Here is an 18,456-nt window from a genome sequence, read left to right as displayed (position 1 = left end):
CATAAAAATGCACAGCCTATATACAGTAGAAATAATGTATGTACAGTGTAGTATCACTTACCAGAATCGGGAAGACAGCGAGCACGCTGATGATTGTGTGTTAGGCTGAATCGTCGGAAGTTGGGGTGGTGGGACACTGGGGTGTCATCTCATCGTCGTCTGTTTCCATCAGGGCAGGCAGGTCATCTTCTTCTATGTCTATATGTCTGTCTGCCTCAATGTCGAAGGTTGAGGTTCGTCGTCTGCTGTGGCTGATGTGGAAGGCTTGAAAAACGACAGTATGCTTGACTGCTTAGCCTTGCGCATTTTTCTATCATACAGTTCTTTGTAAGCACTCAAACCATCCTGCAAATATGCCCTAAATCTATGTACCTTTTCAAAATTAAAATCGTACTTTTCTGCAATCATTGTTGTCAATTGCAGCAAAAATCTCACGCAGTTGCTTCACGTTCAGTTCCTGGATGACTTCACTTTCCGTCCATTCACTACTGCATTCAGTTTCGATTGTTATCCTTTCCTCTTCCAATTGCATCAGCTCTTCATCTATCAGTTCTTGGTCATAGGATGTCAAAACCTCTTCAACATCATCTTCGTCAACTTCCACAAGCCAAACTCACTTTGTCCTTACTTAGTTCACCATGATCGAAACGCTTAATTATGTCTAGTTTTACGCCAAATGTAACACCCTTATGAGCTCTTTTAGGCTTTTCTGATACCTTAGAACTCACCTTGCTAACGGATGCTCAAAATAAACCGACATAAAGCACGGATGCTCACAGGCATGTGTTTAAGCAATGCTGGCTAGAATGCAGTTCCGGGGGGAGGAGCTTGGCTGTTCAGGGTGTGTGCTGCCTTTTTTCATAACAGTGAAAACACCTTCTGTTAGCAAAAACAGGTAACTAATGTAGGTCTTTTGTAATAGCGAGGTGTCGTAAAGCGAAAGTTCGAAAACTGAGGGACACCTGTATTGCAAAACTGGAAAAATCCTAGATGTCCCACTGTGAAGGAATGGACTGAGGAAATGATTAAAATTTCATCATATGAACACATGTTGGGAAAAATTAACAGTGAGGGAAAAGTGCAAGACATATGGGATTACTTTTGGTTGTATGTTAATTTAAAGGTAAATTAGAACTTCTTTCTGTCGCTAAGTTTTATTTGTTTTCCTGTCATGGGATGGCTCTGTAAATATGCTGTACTGTATCTGCTCTATGATATGCTGTGATGCTTTGTAAAATAAGAATAAATAATAATAAAATTTTGAATTATAAAAAGAACCAGTCCCAACACAGAACCCTGTGGAATATAACAACTCACCGGCAGCCAAACAGAAGAGGCTCCTTTATTCCCACTCTTTGCCTCCTGCCAGTCAGCCACTGCTTTATCCATGCTGGAATCTTTCCTTGGGTTTATAGCTTGTTAAGCTGCCTCATGTGTGGCATCTTGTCAAAGGCTTTCTGAAAATCCAAGTACACTACATCAATCATTTTTCCTTTGTCTATCCTGCTTGTTATTTCTTCAAAGAATTCCAACAAATTTATCAGGCGAGACTTTCTCTTGAGGAAACCATGCTGACTATGCCCTATTTTGTCATGTGCCTCCAAGTACTCTGAGACCTCATCCTTAATAATTGACTCCAATATCTTCCCCACCACTGAGGTCAGGCTAACTGCCCTATAGTTCTCTTCCTTCTACCTCTCTCCCTTTTTGAAGAGTGGAGTGATATTTGCAATTTCCAGTTTTCTGGAACTATTCCAGAACCTAATGATTCTTAAAAGAACATTCCACAGTGAAGACTGATGCAAAATACTTATTCAGTTCATCCGCCATTTCCTTGTCCCCCATTACTACCTCTCCAGCATCGTTTTCCAGCGGTCCAATATCCATCCATCCTCTTTTTTACACTTTATGTATCTAAAGAAACTTTTGGTATCTCTTTCATATTACTGGCTAGTCTACTTTCATATTCCATCTTTACTTTCTCAATGACATTTTTAGTTGCCTTCTGTTGGTTTTTAAAAGCTTTCCAATTCTCTGACTTCCCATTAATTTTTGCTCTATTATATGCACTCTCTTTGGCTTTGACCTCTTGTTGGCCACAGTTATGTCATCATTCCTTTAGAATACTTCTTCCTCGTTGGGATGCAAATATCCTGTGCCTTCTGAATTGCTTCCTGAAATTCCAGCTATTTCTGTTCTTCCATCATTCCTACCAGTGTTCTTTTCCAATCAGTTCTAGCCATCTCCAATCTCATGCCTCTGTAATCCCCTTTACTTTACTGTAATACTGTTACATCTGACATTAGCTTCTCAAATTTCAGGGTGAATTTGATCATATTATAATTACCTTCATTCTTTTACCTTAAGCTATCTAATCAATTCTGGTTCATTACAAAACACCCAGTCTAGACTAGCTGATCCCCTGGTGGACTCAACACGAGTTGCTCTAAAAAGCTATCTCACAGGCACTCTAGAAATTTTCTGCTCTGGAATCCAGTACCATTCTGATTTTCCCAATCTACCTGCTTATTGAAGTCCCCCATGATTATTGTAACATTGCATTTTTGGCATAGATTTCGTATCTCGCACTGTAATTCGTAGACTACATCTTTACTATTGTCTTCGGGTCGGTATACAACTCCCATCAAGGCCTTTTTACTCTTGCAATTCCTTAGTTCTATCCACAAGGATTCAACATCTGCCGACCCAAGTCACTGCTTTCAAATGCTTTAATTTCATTTTTTTTTTTACCAACACAGCAATGCCATGCACTCTGTGTTGCTGCCTGTCCTTTCAATACAATGTGTATCCTAGGACATTAAGTTCCCACATCTTCTTTCAGCTATGATTCAGTGATGCCTACGACTGTGTGGAAAACATCATGTGTGGTCCCAGTACCCAAGAAGGGCCAACTGAAACTCTTGAATGACTACCATACAATGGCCCTGAACTCACATCATGAAGACACTAGGAAGGCTGGTCCTGGCTCACCTCTGACCCCTGGTCAAATTAGCCCATGATTCCTTGCAGTTTACCTACCTGGAGCATATGGAGTTGATGATGTTGTCATGCATCTGCTGAACAGAATCTACTCCCATTTGGATAAGCACAGCAGCACTGTGAAGATCATGTCTTTTGATTTCTCAACTGCCTTCAATACCATACAGTCCTCATTGCTGGGGGAAAAGCTCCATTCAATGCCGGTTGGCGCTTGCATTGTATCCTGGATAATGGACTACCTGACTAGCATACCACAGTTTGTGTGGCTTCAGAGCTGTGTGTCAGACATGGCTATAAGCATTGGGGCCCCACAGGGAACTGTACTGGCTCCATTTCTGTTTACCCTGGACTTTAGTTGCAACACTGAATCATCATCTCCAGAAATTCTCTGATAACTCAGCAAAAGTTGGATGAATAAAGGGAGGATAGGAGGATGATTTTGTCAAATACTGCAAGCAGAATCATCTGCAGCTCAATATCAGTTAGAAAAAGGAAATGGTGATGGACTTTAGGAAGACTAAGCCTGCACTGCTCCGTTACTATCGATGGTGAGGACATGGATGTGGTGAGGGCCTCTCCTTCATATGTTCTACCAGTCTGTTGTTGGCAGTACAATCTACTATGCAGTGGTGTGCTGGGGCAATGGCATCAACATGGGTGATGCCAACAGGATTAATAAAATGAATAGAAAGACTGGCTCTGTTATAGGAGTCAAGCTGGACACACTCGAGGTTGTGGTAGAACAAAGGACCCGATGGAAAATCCTGGTAATTCTGGACATTTCTCAACCTCTATATATGCCACCTTGCCTGAACAGAGCAGCACTTTTAGTATAGACTAAGACAACTGCGCTGCAAAAAAACACTATGCGATTCGTTCTTACCCTCGGCCATTAATCTCTATAATGATGATCCACATTTAGTAACTTTTTGCAGAAAGGGAGGAAATAGTGGGTGTTTGCAGATGGAATGTTTTCTGCTTGGAGGTTGGTGATCTATGGTGTTCTGCTGAGATCTGTTCTGGTACCTCTGCTCTTGGTGATTTTTGCAAATGATTTGGATGAGGAAGTAGAAGGGTAGGTTAGGAAGTTTTCAGGTGACACGAAGTTTGGTGTTGTTGTGGAAGTGTAGAAAGCTGTCATCATCAATAATGGTATATTGATAGGACATAGAGCTCTGAGAAGTGGCAGATGGAGTTCAACCCAGAAGTATGAAGTGATTCACTTTTAAAGGTCGAATTTGAAGGCAGAATACAAAGTTATGGTAGAAATCTTGGCAGTGTGGAGTTACCAAGGTATCTTAGGGATCACACTATGGATCCCTCAAATTTGCAAGGCAAGTTGATAAGATAGTTAAGATATGATGTTTTGGCCTTCATTAGTCAGGGGATTGAGTTCAAGAGCCGCAAGTTAATGCTGCAGCTCTGTAAAACCCTGGCTAGACCACACTTAGAATTCTGTGCTTTAAGAAGCATGCAGAGGAAATTTACCAGGATGCTGCTGGATTAGAGAGCATGTCTTATGAAGAAAGATTGAGCGAGCTTATGCTTTTTAATCCCCTCTGGAGAGGAGAATGAGAAGTGATTTGATGGAGGTGTACAAAATGATAAAAAGCGTAGATTGAGTGGCTAGCCAGAGAGTTTTCCTAGGTTGGGTGTGCCTAATACTGGGGTCATACTTTTAAGGTGATTGGAGAAAAGTATAGAGGAGATATCAGAGATGAGTTCTTTACCTTTATCTATCTCCCCCACATACAATGCATATAACATTTTTTTTTGCTTAAATATTCTTCGGAGAAATTTAATTGACAACTTTTTCAATTTCTTTGGACTTCAGTCAACACTTAGAAAGAGGTTGAGCTGAAACTTAAAAAAAAACATTAGGATAGATAAGTCCTTGGGGCTAGATGGGATACATCCCAGGTTACAGTGAGTAATGAGGGAAGAGGTTGCTACACCATTGGCGGTGATCTTTGCGTCCTCACTGACCACAGGAATAGTACCAGATGAATGGAAGGTGGAAGATGTTATTCCTTTATTCAAAAAAGGTAATACGGATAAATCTGGGAATTACACTTTCATCAGTAATGGGTAAATTATTGGAGAAAATTCTTAGAGACAGATTCTTACAGACATTTGGAAAAGCATAGTCTGATTAGGGATAATCAACTTTGCTTTGTAAGGAGCAGGTCATGTCTCATAAGCCTGACTGAATTGAAAAGTGACCAAACAAACTGATGAAGATAGAACAATGGATGTGGGTATATGGATTTTAGTAAGCATTTGATAAGTTTCCCCATGACAGGCTCATTCAGAAAATCAGGTGACATGGGAACCAGGGAAACATGACTACGTAGATTCAGAGCTGGCTTACCCATAGAAGGCAGAAGATTGTTGTAGGTGGAGTGTATTGTGCCGAGAGGTTGGTGACCAGTGGTGTTCTGTTATGGATCCCTGCTCTTTGTGATTTTTATAAATGACTTAAATAAAGAAGTAGAAATGTGGTTTAGCAAGTTTACAGATGGTACGAATGCCGGTAGAGTTGTAGATGGTGTAGAAGATTGCTGAGGGTTACAGGGGGATATTCATGAAATGCAGAGCTGGGCAGAGAAGTAGTGGATGGAGTTAAATCCAGGAAAGTGTGGTGATTCACTCTGGAAGGTCGAATTTGAATGCAGAATACAGGGTTAATGGTAGAATTCTTAGCGGTATGTGGGAACAGAGGGATTTTGGGGTCCATATCAATAGACCCTCAAAGTTGTGTGCTAGTTGATATGGCTATTAAGGAGGCAAATGGTGTGTAGGTCCTCAACAGTCAGGAGATTGAATTCAAGAACTGCGAGGTAATGTTGCAGCTCTATAAAACCCTGGTTATATCACACTAGAAATATTGTGTTCAGTTCTGGTCGCTTCATTCTCGGAAGGATATTGTATCTTTAGAAACAGTGCATAGGAGATTTAACAGGATCCTGCCTGGATTGGAGAGCATGTTGCATGATTATAGGTTGAGCAAGCTAAAACTTTTCTCTTTGGAGTGAAGGAGGATGAGAAATGAGTTGGTAGAGGTGTACAAGATGATGAGGGGAATTGATTGAGTGGATAGCCAAGACTTTTCCCCAGAAGGAAATGGCTAATATGAGGAGGTATAATTTTAAGGTGATTGGAGGTAAGTATAGGGAAGATATCAGAGGTAAGTTTTTTTCTACACAGAGAGTTGTGGGTATGCAAAAAAGGCAGGTACGTTAGGGACATTTAAGAGTCTCTCAGATAGGCACATGTACGATAGAAAAATGGAGAGTTATTTGGAAGTAATTGATCTTTGAGTAAGTTAAAGATCAGAGCTTATAAACTTACCAGGTGGCTGTTCCCAAGCTTCACATAATTTTGCAACTACCCTATTTCCATACTCCTTATAAATTCACCAGGATCCTGTTTCAAGCTTAGCTTTACAAACTCATCAAGACCTGTTCCCAGGATACTTATAAATTTATGGGGGCCACATTCCCATGCTTCCTTTAAACTCAGCAAGGCCTCATTTCCCATGCTCCCTTTAAGTCATTGAGTTTTGTTTTCCGCCCTCTCTTTTAACTCATCTTGTAACTGTCTCAGAGACATGTTTCATTGAGATTTATTTTATATGTTTTTATCATAAATTCATGAATATTTTATCATCTTAAAATATTTTATGTAAGGTTTTATTTAATGTAGAGTTTAATGGGTCACATGACCAGAGTTTAATAAGAGCATGACTGTGGTATTATGGGTCAGAACCAACATGGAAGCAGAGAAAGACATACAGCCCTAAAATAACCTCATTCTGCATGTGGTCCAAAAGGCGAAACTGGTAATTGTTGTTTTTATTTGTTTAATATAATGTTGTTGATGTGCCTTTACATGGACAGTGTGATACATTTTTAGTGACTTTAAACATAGAAACATAGAAAATAGGTGCAGGAATAGGCCATTCGGCTCTTTGAGCCTGCACCGCCATTTATTATGATCATGGGTGATCATCCAACTCAGAACCCCGCCCCAGCCTTCCCTCCATACCCCTGACCTCCGTAGCCACAAGGGCCATATCTAACTCCCTCAAATATAGCCAATGAACTGGCCTCAACTGTTTCCTGTGGCAGAGAATTCCACAGATTCACCACTCTCTGTGTGAAGAAGTTTTTCCTAATCTCGGTCCTAAAAGGCTTCCCTTCTATCCTCAAACTGTGGCCCCTCGTTTTGGACTTCCCCAACATCGGGAACAATCTTCCTGCATCTAGCCTGTCCAATCCCTTTAGGATCTTATACGTTTCAATCAGATCCCTCCTCAATCTTCTAAATTCCAACGAGTACAAGCCCAGTTCATCAAGTTGTTCTTCATATGAAAGTCCTGCCATCCCAGGAATCAATCTGGTGAACCTTCTTTGTACTCCCTCTATGGCAAGGATGTCTTTCCTCAGATTAGGGGACCAAAACTGCACACAATACTCCAGGTGTGGTATCACCAAGGCCTTGTACAACTGCAGTAGTACCTCCCTGCTCCTGTACTCGAATCCTCTCGCTATAAATGCCAGCATACCATTCGCCTTTTTCACCACCTGCTGTACCTGCATGCCCACTTTCAATGACTGGTGTATAATGACACCCAGGTCTCGTTGCACCTCCCCTTTACCTAATCGGCCACCATTCAGATAATAATCTGTTTTCCTATTTTTGCCACCAAAGTGGATAACTTCACATTTATCCACATTAAATTGCATCTGCCATGAATTTGCCCACTCACCCAACCTATCCAAGTCACCCTGCATCCTCTTAGCATCCTCCTCACAGCTAACACTGCCACCCAGCTTCGTGTCATCCGCAAACTTGGAGATGCTGCATTTAATTCCCTCATCCAAGTCATTACTATATATTGTAAACAACTGGGGTCCCAGCACTGAGCCTTGCGGTACCCCACTAGTCACTGCCTGCCATTCTGAAAAGGTCCCGTTTATTCCCACTCTTTGCTTCCTGTCTGTTAACCAATTCTCCACCCACACCAATACCTTACCCCCAATACCGTGTGCTTTAAGTTTGCACACTAATCTCCTGTGTGGGACCTTGTCAAAAGCCTTTTGAAAATCCAAATATACCACATCCACTGGTTCTCCCCTATCCACTCTACTAGTTACATCCTCAAAAAATTCTATGAGATTCGTCAGACATGATTTTCCTTTCACAAATCCATGCTGACTTTGTCCGATCATTTCACCGCTTTCCAAATGTGCTGTTATCACATCTTTGATAACTGACTCCAGCAGTTTCCCCACCACCGACGTTAGGCTAACCGGTCTATAATTCCCTGGTTTCTCTCTCCCTCCCTTTTTAAAAATTGGAGTTACATTAGCCACCCTCCAATCCTCAGGAACTAGTCCAGAATCTAACGAGTTTTGAAAAATTATCACTAATGCATCCACTATTTCTTGGGCTACTTCCTTAAGCACTCTAGGATGCAGACCATCTGGCCCTGGGGATTTATCTGCCTTCAATCCCTTCAATTTACCTAACACCACTTCCCTACTAACATGTATTTCGCTCAGTTCCTCCATCTCACTGGACCCTCTGTCCCCTACTATTTCTGGAAGATTATTTATGTCCTCCTTAGTGAAGACAGAACCAAAGTAATTATTCAGTTGGTCTGCCATGTCCTTGCTCCCCATAATCAATTCACCTGTTTCTGTCTGCAGGGGACCTACATTTGTCTTTACCAGTCTTTTCCTTTTTACATATCTATAAAAGCATTTACAGTCCGTTTTTATGTTCCCTGCCAGTTTTCTCTCATAATCTTTTTTCTCCTTCCTAATTAAGCCCTTTGTCCTCCTCTGCTGAACTCTGAATTTCTCCCAGTCCTCAGGTGAGCCACTTTCTCTGGCTAATTTGTATGCTTCTTCTTTGGAATTGATACTATCCCTAATTTCCCTTGTCAGCCACAGGTGCACTACCTTCCTTGATTTATTCTTTTGCCAAACTGGGATGAACAATTGTTGTAGTTCATCCATGCAACCTTTAAATGCTTGCCATTGCATATCCACCGTCAATCCTTTAAGTGTCATTTGCCAGTCTATCTTAGCTAATTCACGTCTCATACCTTCAAAGTTACCCCTCTTTAAGTTCAGAACCTTTGTTTTTATTTGATTTCAGCACACTTTTGTTGTGCCGACGTGTTTTGGGGCCGTTTATCGGCGGACACTAGCTTGAGAAACTTTAAAAAACTGAGACATGTACGTTTCAAACATTTTATGTCCTTTATTTTCTTGCAGTTTTCATGGTGTCTACTGAAGAAAGAGAGAGAGGGAGAAATAAAAATAAATCTTCAAGGACATCTGTATGTTGCGTGGCCATTATTTCATTGGACCAGTGCAGTTACACATCTCATTCATTGAAAATATCACTGTTCTCAAGTGTAACATCTGAAATAAATTCAATTAAAATGTGTTGGTGTTTTAATAGGGGTAAATTCAAATAGCCTAAAAATCTGCCAATCTGGCACCACCAATGTACTGATAATACAAAACCATTAGAGTTTTACAGTACAGAGATACTTATAGAATTGAAAATGTAGAATGTTCAGCATTGCTGAATGAACAATGTTGATAGACCATGGGAAGAAAGAACTCCACCATGAACGGTCCCAAGCCCAGCTGCGAAAGGAGGATGGTTGGACACGGGGCTAGGAACCCTATCCCATGAAATCCCAATGCTACAGAAATGGCAACAGCGCTCCAAAGACCTCATTCCTGGGTGAGGAAGGATCTTCGCCTCAAAAACATACGAATTTCTGCCTTCCTGTTGTGAAAGCAGAAACCACAGGGATGAACAACCTTCTATAGTCCCAGAACAGAGGACTTTGGTGAGCTGCTGTCGGTGGCTTATGCCCTCTGAGCAGCAGACAGTGTAGGAGAGTAACATGCCTCGACTATTAAAATAGCTGTCACAATGTCACTACAGGAATAAAAGATATCTGCAATGAATTTCCAAAAAAATAGTGGCACATGAAACCTATTTATAAATTACTATATTGTATTTCAGCTTGAAATCAAAATAAAGATTGTTTAAAGAAAGAGAATAATTCTCTTTGATGTGAGGAAAGGAAAACTTGATGACAAAAAGATGGCTTTATCAAGTAAAATAAGGTATCAAACAGGTAAGGTAACTCTGATGATTTCAGAGTATGCTATAAGGTAGGACCAAATTACATTTTAAAGTGTTTATATTATGAAGAGCATATAACTTACAGATGATTGTGCAGAATAGTACAGTAGCAATTACATCTCAAAATAACCAATAAAAATCAACTGAGATAAATAACATTGGCAATGATGAAAGGATTGAAATCTTTCCTTCCACTAAGGCTGTCTGACTGTTAAGTATCTTTAGCAATTTCCATTACCTGCAATCTTCTTTCTACATGAGCAATCAATCCATAGGGGATTGTTGCTTAAAGGGAGTATTAATATGAGCAATTTTTCTGAATTTCACTGAAGCTCAGTTCTATATTTTACACTCACCTGAAGTAATTTTTCTATATAATTAATTAAATTGCTTACACGAACTTCCTGATTAACAACTAGTTGTCATGTTATTTGGCAACTATTCCACATGCTCTCATTTGTATTAGATCAAATTTTTAACTATATTTTATCTAAGCCCTATTATAATGTGAATAGCTGTTTGTGATCACAATGTACGTGTCAATGAATTCTGCCTTTTTTCTATGTACCTATCATATTGCACAAGTGGAAGATAATCACACATTCATTATATTTAACCTTGTAAAGTTCTCTCTCTCACTCAAATGAGAATGTGAAATAAGCCTAGGCCTTAAGATTACTTGTTCAATAACATAACCATTGCACCATCATCAGATCCATTGCAGGCATGGCATAAACATCAGAAATGTAGATTTAATAAATATATAAATTCACAGCAAAGATGAACGACATACAACACCATATGCATGTTACTAGATTTTCCAGGTGACCTTTGACTTCAGAGGATTTCCGATGCCTCAATATGGGTAGGTATCACTGATTTGCAGCCAACTATATTTATTAAACTCCATCTAATGGCTAACGTGAGATAATCAAAGAAGGTACAGGTGTTTTGGAAGGATGAGTCTGTCAAGCGCATAACAGAATACAAGGTTTGAAATACACTTTACGTATGGAAGGTACTACCTAAAAGAGGAACTAGCAACAAATGAAAATCAGAATTAAGCCACTGTAGCAAAGATTTACATGATTGGCATCAAATTGACCAGTAACTATAACCGAACAACCTTCTATAGTCCCAGAACAGAGGACTTTGGTGAGCTGCTGTCAGTGGCTTATGCCCTCTGAGCAGCAGTGTAGCAGAGTAACATGCCTTGACTATTAAAATAGCTGTCACAACGTCACTACAGGAATAAAAGATATCTACAATGAATTTCCAAAAAAATAGTGGCACATGAAACCTACGAGTAGAAAAGATTAACAGTGATAGCTACTTATGAAGACTGCTGAGTATGGCCAACTATTCATAGGTTCAATACTAGCAAACTACTGAGTATTTGCATAACATATAAGAGGGGTTTAGAAAGTACATTTGAAACATACTATTATTCTCTTTTGTGCCTAGATGGGTAATGACCCATCAATAGTGTTTTCTGCACATTCAGCACGACAGCCAGATGACTGCAATAGACATTAAAGCTAATAGGAAGAAAAGTGAGGTTGCTGGGAGAGAGTATTGGGGCCTTAATATGCGAAATGGAGCATGAGTACCAGAGACTTCTGGAGGGGAGAGAAAGGGAGCTCCGAAGTTTACTGAAAGAAAATTAGAAGCCATGGCTAGAGAAATACAGTAGGGAAATCTTGTACGCTTGTGTGGGTGAGGGAGCAACATGGACATCACCATTAAAAGACAGGATTTGGCTTGAATTGTCTTCTCCATGACTGATGATACAGCAATACTACAACAAATTTCATCATCTTACATGGTTCTCAATAATAGAATATAGATGGTAAAGCACAGGAATATAACAATACACCCTGAAGTCCTTCACCTCATCCATTTCAGTGAATCAGAGCTTTCTTGACTGGGGTGAAAAAAATCCAAGGTCAAAATAGAGGATTGGCTATTACATATATAGAACATATAGAATAGTACAGCACAGTACAGGCCCTTCGGCCCACAATGTTGTGCCAACCCTCAAACCCTGCCTCCCATATAACCTCCCACCTTAAATTCCTCCATATACCTGTCTAGTATTCTCTTAAATTTCACTAGTGTATCTGTCTCCACCACTGACTCAGGCAGTGCATTCCATGCACCAACCACTCTCTGAGTAAAAATCCTTCCTCTAATATCCCCCTTAAATTTCCCATCCCTTACCTTAAAGCCATGTTCTCTTGTATTGAGCAGTGGTGCTCTGGGGAAGAGGCACTGGCTGTCCACTCTATCTATTGCTCTTAACATTAATAATTCAGGCCTAACATGAGAGGAAATTTCTTCAACTAGAGGATAGTGAATCTATGAAGCTCTGTACCCAAGAGTGGTGTGGCGACACAGCAGTGAAACAAATTGAAGCTCGATTGTTGGATGTGAAGGGAATAAAAGATATGGGATAACAGGAGAATGGCACTGATGTAAAAGATCACCCACAATTTTGTTGAATGGTGGAGGAGAAGCAAGGGTATGAAAAGCCCAATGCTGTTTCCATTTTTTTGTTTTAAAAGTCAGTATAATACAATTGTAGCCTTCAAGATTGACTCAGCAAAGTTATAGTTCACTATAAATTCAAATTATTAAAACTAGAATTCAATCTGATCACAGATAACTATACTTTTACAATGTAACTGCAAAATGAAAAGGTTCAGAAAAATTGCTGGTGGCATTGTCTACCTAAAGCAATTAAAATGTATTAATTGCAATAGATTCTCTCTCCATTTTTTCTTGACATTTCTTGATTATCACTCAATATTCAGAACATATTCAATCATTAACATTTGAAATAATCTTGAGTGTTTTTTATTTGAAGTCTGGTTATGTCATTATAATGGAAATATTCTGTGGTCAAACTGTTTAAAGAATCATAACATTTCAAAAGAATGTGACATTTTATCAAATTAAAATTCTGTCTCTCCAAATAAGCTTACAGTTCCTAGTCCCTGGTTGCATTTATTATATTCATCAATTAAGTTTGTTCTGACTTTCACTTTCCATCTTTCATGATAATATTTTCATAGATGTCAATTAAAAGACCATGGACTCACAGAGCTACTTGGATTGTATTTCTTTTCCACTGGGAAGGGTTTCTTTTTATTTACTCTTTCTGAAGACACCATATTTTGGGCACTTTCAAACTATACCTAATCACTTTTCCCTTCAGGAGAATAATCCTAACTTCCCTGGTCCCTCAGCACCTGTAAATTTTCATTTCTATTCCCGTTTCAGAAGATTTTTTAGAAACATAGAAACATAGAAAATAGGTGCAGGAGTAGGCCATTCGGCCCTTCGAGCCTGCACCGCCATTTATTATGATCATGGCTGATCATCCAACTCAGAACCCAGCCTTCCCTCCATACCCCCTGACCCCTGTAGCCACAAGGGCCATATCTAACTTCCTTTTAAACATAGCTAATGAACTGGCCTCAACAGTTTGCTGTGGCAGAGAATTCCACAGATTCACCACTCTCTGTGTGAAGAAGTTTTTCCTAACCTCGGTCCTAAAAGGCTTCCCCTCTATCCTCAAACTGTGACCCCTCGTTCTAGACCTCCCCAACATCGGGAACAATCTTCCCGCATCTAGCCTGTCCAATCCCTTTAGGATCTTATACGTTTCAATCAGATCCCCCCTCAATCTTCTAAATTCCAACGAGTACAAGCCCAGTTCATCCAGTCTTTCTTCATATGAAAGACCTGCCATCCCAGGAATCAATCTGGTGAACCTTCTTTGTACTCCCTCTATGGCAAAGATGTCTTTCCTCAGATTAGGGGACCAAAACTGCACACAATACTCCAGGTGTGGTCTCACCAAGGCCTTGTACAACTGCAGTAGTACCTCCCTGCTCCTGTACTCGAATCCTCTCGCTATAAATGCCAGCATACCATTCGCCTTTTTCACCGCCTGCTGTACCTGCATGCCCACTTTCAATGACTGGTGTATAATGACACCCAGGTCTCGTTGCACCTCCCCTTTTCCTAATCGGCCACCATTCAGATAATAATCTGTTTTCCTATTTTTGCCACCAAAGTGGATAACTTCACATTTATCCACATTAAATTGCATCTGCCATGAGTTTGCCCACTCACCCAACCTATCCAAGTCACCCTGCATCCTCTTAGCATCCTCCTCACTGCTAACACTGCCACCCAGCTTTGTGTCATCCGCAAACTTGGAGATGCTGCATTTAATTCCCTCATCCAAGTCATTAATATATATTGTAAACAACTGGGGTCCCAGCACTGAGCCTTGCGGTACCCCACTAGTCACCGCCTGCCATTCTGAAAAGGTCCCGTTTATTCCCACTCTTTGCTTCCTGTCTGCTAACCAATTCTCCACCCACACCAATACCTTACCCCCAATACCGTGTGCTTTAAGTTTGCACACTAATCTCCTATGTGGGACCTTGTCAAAAGCCTTTTGAAAATCCAAATATACCACATCCACTGGTTCTCCCCTATCCACTCTACTAGTTACATCCTCAAAAAATTCTATGAGATTCGTCAGACATGATTTTCCTTTCACAAATCCATGCTGACTTTGTCCGATTATTTCACCGCTTTCCAAATGTGCTGTTATCACATCTTTGATAACTGACTCCAGCAGTTTCCCCACCACCGACGTTAGGCTAACCGGCCTATAATTCCCCGGTTTCTCTCTCCCTCCTTTTTTAAAAAGTGGGGTTACATTAGCCACCCTCCAATCCTCAGGAACTAGTCCAGAATCTAACGAGTTTTGAAAAATTATCACTAATGCATCCACTATTTCTTGGGCCACTTCCTTAAGCACTCTGGGATGCAGACCATCTGGCCCTGGGGATTTATCTGCCTTCAATCCCTTCAATTTACCTAACACCACTTCCCTACTAACATGTATTTCGCTCAGTTCCTCCATCTCACTGGACCCTCTGTCCCTTACTATTTCTGGAAGATTATTTATGTCCTCCTTAGTGAAGACAGAACCAAAGTAATTATTCAATTGGTCTGCCATGTCCTTGCTCCCCATAATCAATTCACCTGTTTCTGTTTGCAGGGGACCTACATTTGTCTTTATCAGTCTTTTCCTTTTTACATATCTATAAAAGCTTTTACAGTCCGTTTTTATGTTCTCTGCCAGTTTTCTCTCATAATCTTTTTTCCCCTTCCTAATTAAGCCCTTTGTCCTCCTCTGCTGAACTCTGAATTTCTCCCAGTCCTCAGGTGAGCCACTTTCTCTGGCTAATTTGTATGCTACTTCTTTGGAATTGATACTATCCCTAATTTCTCTTGTCAGCCACGGGTGCACTACCTTCCTTGATTTATTCTTTTGCCAAACTGGGATGAACAATTGTTGTAGTTCATCCATGCAACCTTTAAATGCCTGCCATTGCATATCCACCGTCAATCCTTGAAGTGTCACTTGCCAGTCTATCTTGGCTAATTCACGTCTCATACCTTCAAAGTTACCCCTCTTTAAGTTCAGAACCTTTGTTTCTGAATTAACTACGTCACTCTCCATGTTAATGAAGAATTCCACCATATTATGGTCACTCTTACCCAAGGGGCCTCTCACGACAAGATCGCTAATTAACCCTTCCTCATTGCTCAAAACCCAGTCCAGAATAGCCTGCTCTCTAGTCGGTTCCTCGACATGTTGGTTCAAAAAACCATCCCGCATACATTCCAAGAAATCCTCTTCCTCAGCACCTTTACCAATTTGGTTCACCCAGTCTACATGTAGATTGAAGTCACCCATTATAACTGCTGTTCCTTTATTGCACACATTTCTAATTTCCTGTTTAATACCATCTCCGACCTCACTACTACTGTTAGGTGGCCTGTACACAACTCCCACCAGCGTCTTCTGCCCCTTAGTGTTACGCAGCTCTACCCATATCGATTCCACATCTTCCCGGCTTATGTCCTTCCTTTCTATTGCGTTAATCTCTTTTTTAACCAGCAACGCCACCCCACCTCCCCTTCCTTCGTGTCTATCCCTCCTGAATATTGAATATCCCTGAACGTTGAGCTCCCATCCCTGGTCACCCTGGAGCCATGTCTCTGTGATCCCAACTATATCATAATCATTAATAACAATCTGCACTTTCAATTCATCCACCTTATTACGAATGCTCCTTGCATTGACACATAAAGCCTTCAGGCGCTCTTTTACAACTCTCTTAGCCCTTTTTAATGCTTGCCCTGGATTTGTCGGCCTGCCACTTTTACTTTTCCCCTTTGTACTTTTTGCTTCTACGCTCACTTTACACCCCTCTGTCTCTCTGCACTGGTTCCCATCCCTCTGTTGTGAACTAACCTCCTCACACCTAGCCGCTTTAATTTGATTCCCACCCCCCAACCATTCTAGTTTAAAGTCACCTTTTCAAGATTTTGCCAACATCTTGTCATCTTTAAACTGTAGTAGCCAGAATTAGTAAAAACAAATGCCAGTTGGAGCCTATGTAACTTTTTTTTATATAGATTTAGCATAAAGCCCTTGGTTTATTACTCCATTCCTCTTAATTCTAAGTAGCCAGAAAGGTTTTTAAACAATTTTGACATAATCCTCAATTTATCTAGTTCTATCCATCACTTACTAGCCACTATACAACACCTACCTTTCTTGTACTGCTATATATTGGCAATGTTGCTTTCGTCCCTCTCAGTCCTAATGCTAGGTCTCAATCCAAAAGACTGACTTACACATTTTGCCTCTACAGATACGGTTTGATCCATTGAATTCTTCCAGCTTTCTGACTTTGTGCAATACTGTCAAGTGCGTTCAAATTTAACGTCCACCTTTTTTAACATTTTGATTTAAATTCTGAAAAAAAAGCATCATGTATTTCTTAGTGATATGCTATTTAAATAGTGCATACCCATTAACCACATTACTCTTATCCAAAATGCCATTACAACAAATAATTTGTGTAAGTCAAAACCTGATCAACATCAGAGTTGTTGAAGAAGTTGCTTTAGAAATAATGATCATCATCTTTCAAAGTTCAATAGATTCCGAAATTGTGTCTGTGGGTAGATAGTAAAGTGATTTGACTGGTCATGCTGCTGTCTCATAGCTCCAGCAACCCATTTACAATACTAGCATTCTATGCGATCCGGTGGAATTCTCCGTCACCACATGGTTTTACCCGAGGTGCTCCAATTTTCACACACTCTTAAGGTGTGTAGGTTAATTGGCTATGGTAAATTGTTCTTTCTATATGAATCTGCGATAGAATTGTAGGATCTGTTGGGAATGTGGGAACAATAGGATCAAGAGCTTGATGCACAGTATCAGTAGCTCAAAGAGTTTGTTTCCACACTGTATGACTCAAAAACATTCTATTACTCAAAAATAACCCCATTATTGAAAAAAGGAGAGGAGAATGGAAGAACTGCAACCACTTGTAGCCAAGATGCTGGAATCAAAAATGATGATGTAGTAGCACAGAATCTTGAAATGAATGTTAGGATTGAACAGAATTGGGTTGAATTTATGGAAATCATGCCAGATGGATCCCATTAGAGCTGGTAGGAAAGGATCTCATCTTTGTTACGCATCAAGTTAAAAAGTAGCCTGCTGACTCTGGCCCCAGGTATCTAGCCTGACCCAAGTCTCCAGAAAGGTGACCCTCCCCCTACCCTGCCACTGTCCACAATTTATGGAGAGTTCCATAAATATGTGTGTCTGGGCCAGTCTGTTCCTATGTAATGTTGAATGGCCATGGCCTTCTTACCTTGTAGCCCAATCCAGTAGTTAGGATGGCTTGGTCTGTTCCCAGCATCTTTCAACCACAGGGGTGACCTCATTCTACTTCACCCAGTGGCTGCTGGGATGGGGCAATGGCCAGGGCCTCACCTCGGGCACCCATTAGCTGCCCCTTCCCTGGGCAGGTGGCCCTTGTGCTTTATGACTCTGTCACCTCAGTCACCTAACTCAGGCAAGTCGCCACCATCCTATCTTCCTGGCAGGCTCTCTCGGCCATCTCAGATTGGAGATCAGCTCATGGTAACTGTAACAAATGAAAACAAATTTCTCAACAGCACATTCATTGCATTAATTTCTGTATCTCAATCAGAAGAAACTCAGGTCTCCTATTACTTGAGTACGACAAAAAAAAAACCTTGTCTATACCGTCCAAGTACTGCCAGGAAAATATGCCAACAGTTTACATCAAAACTCACCCTAACCTTGCCATCAATGATCAGGACTTCCATGGGGTCAAATATCATCCCTTCAAACTTCTG

This window comes from Mobula hypostoma, chromosome 3 (genome assembly GCF_963921235.1).
Source record: "Mobula hypostoma chromosome 3, sMobHyp1.1, whole genome shotgun sequence".
Taxonomy (NCBI): Eukaryota; Metazoa; Chordata; class Chondrichthyes; order Myliobatiformes; family Myliobatidae; genus Mobula; species Mobula hypostoma.
The sequence above is the reverse complement of the archived record's forward strand: the minus strand, read 5'-3'. Positions refer to the sequence as shown.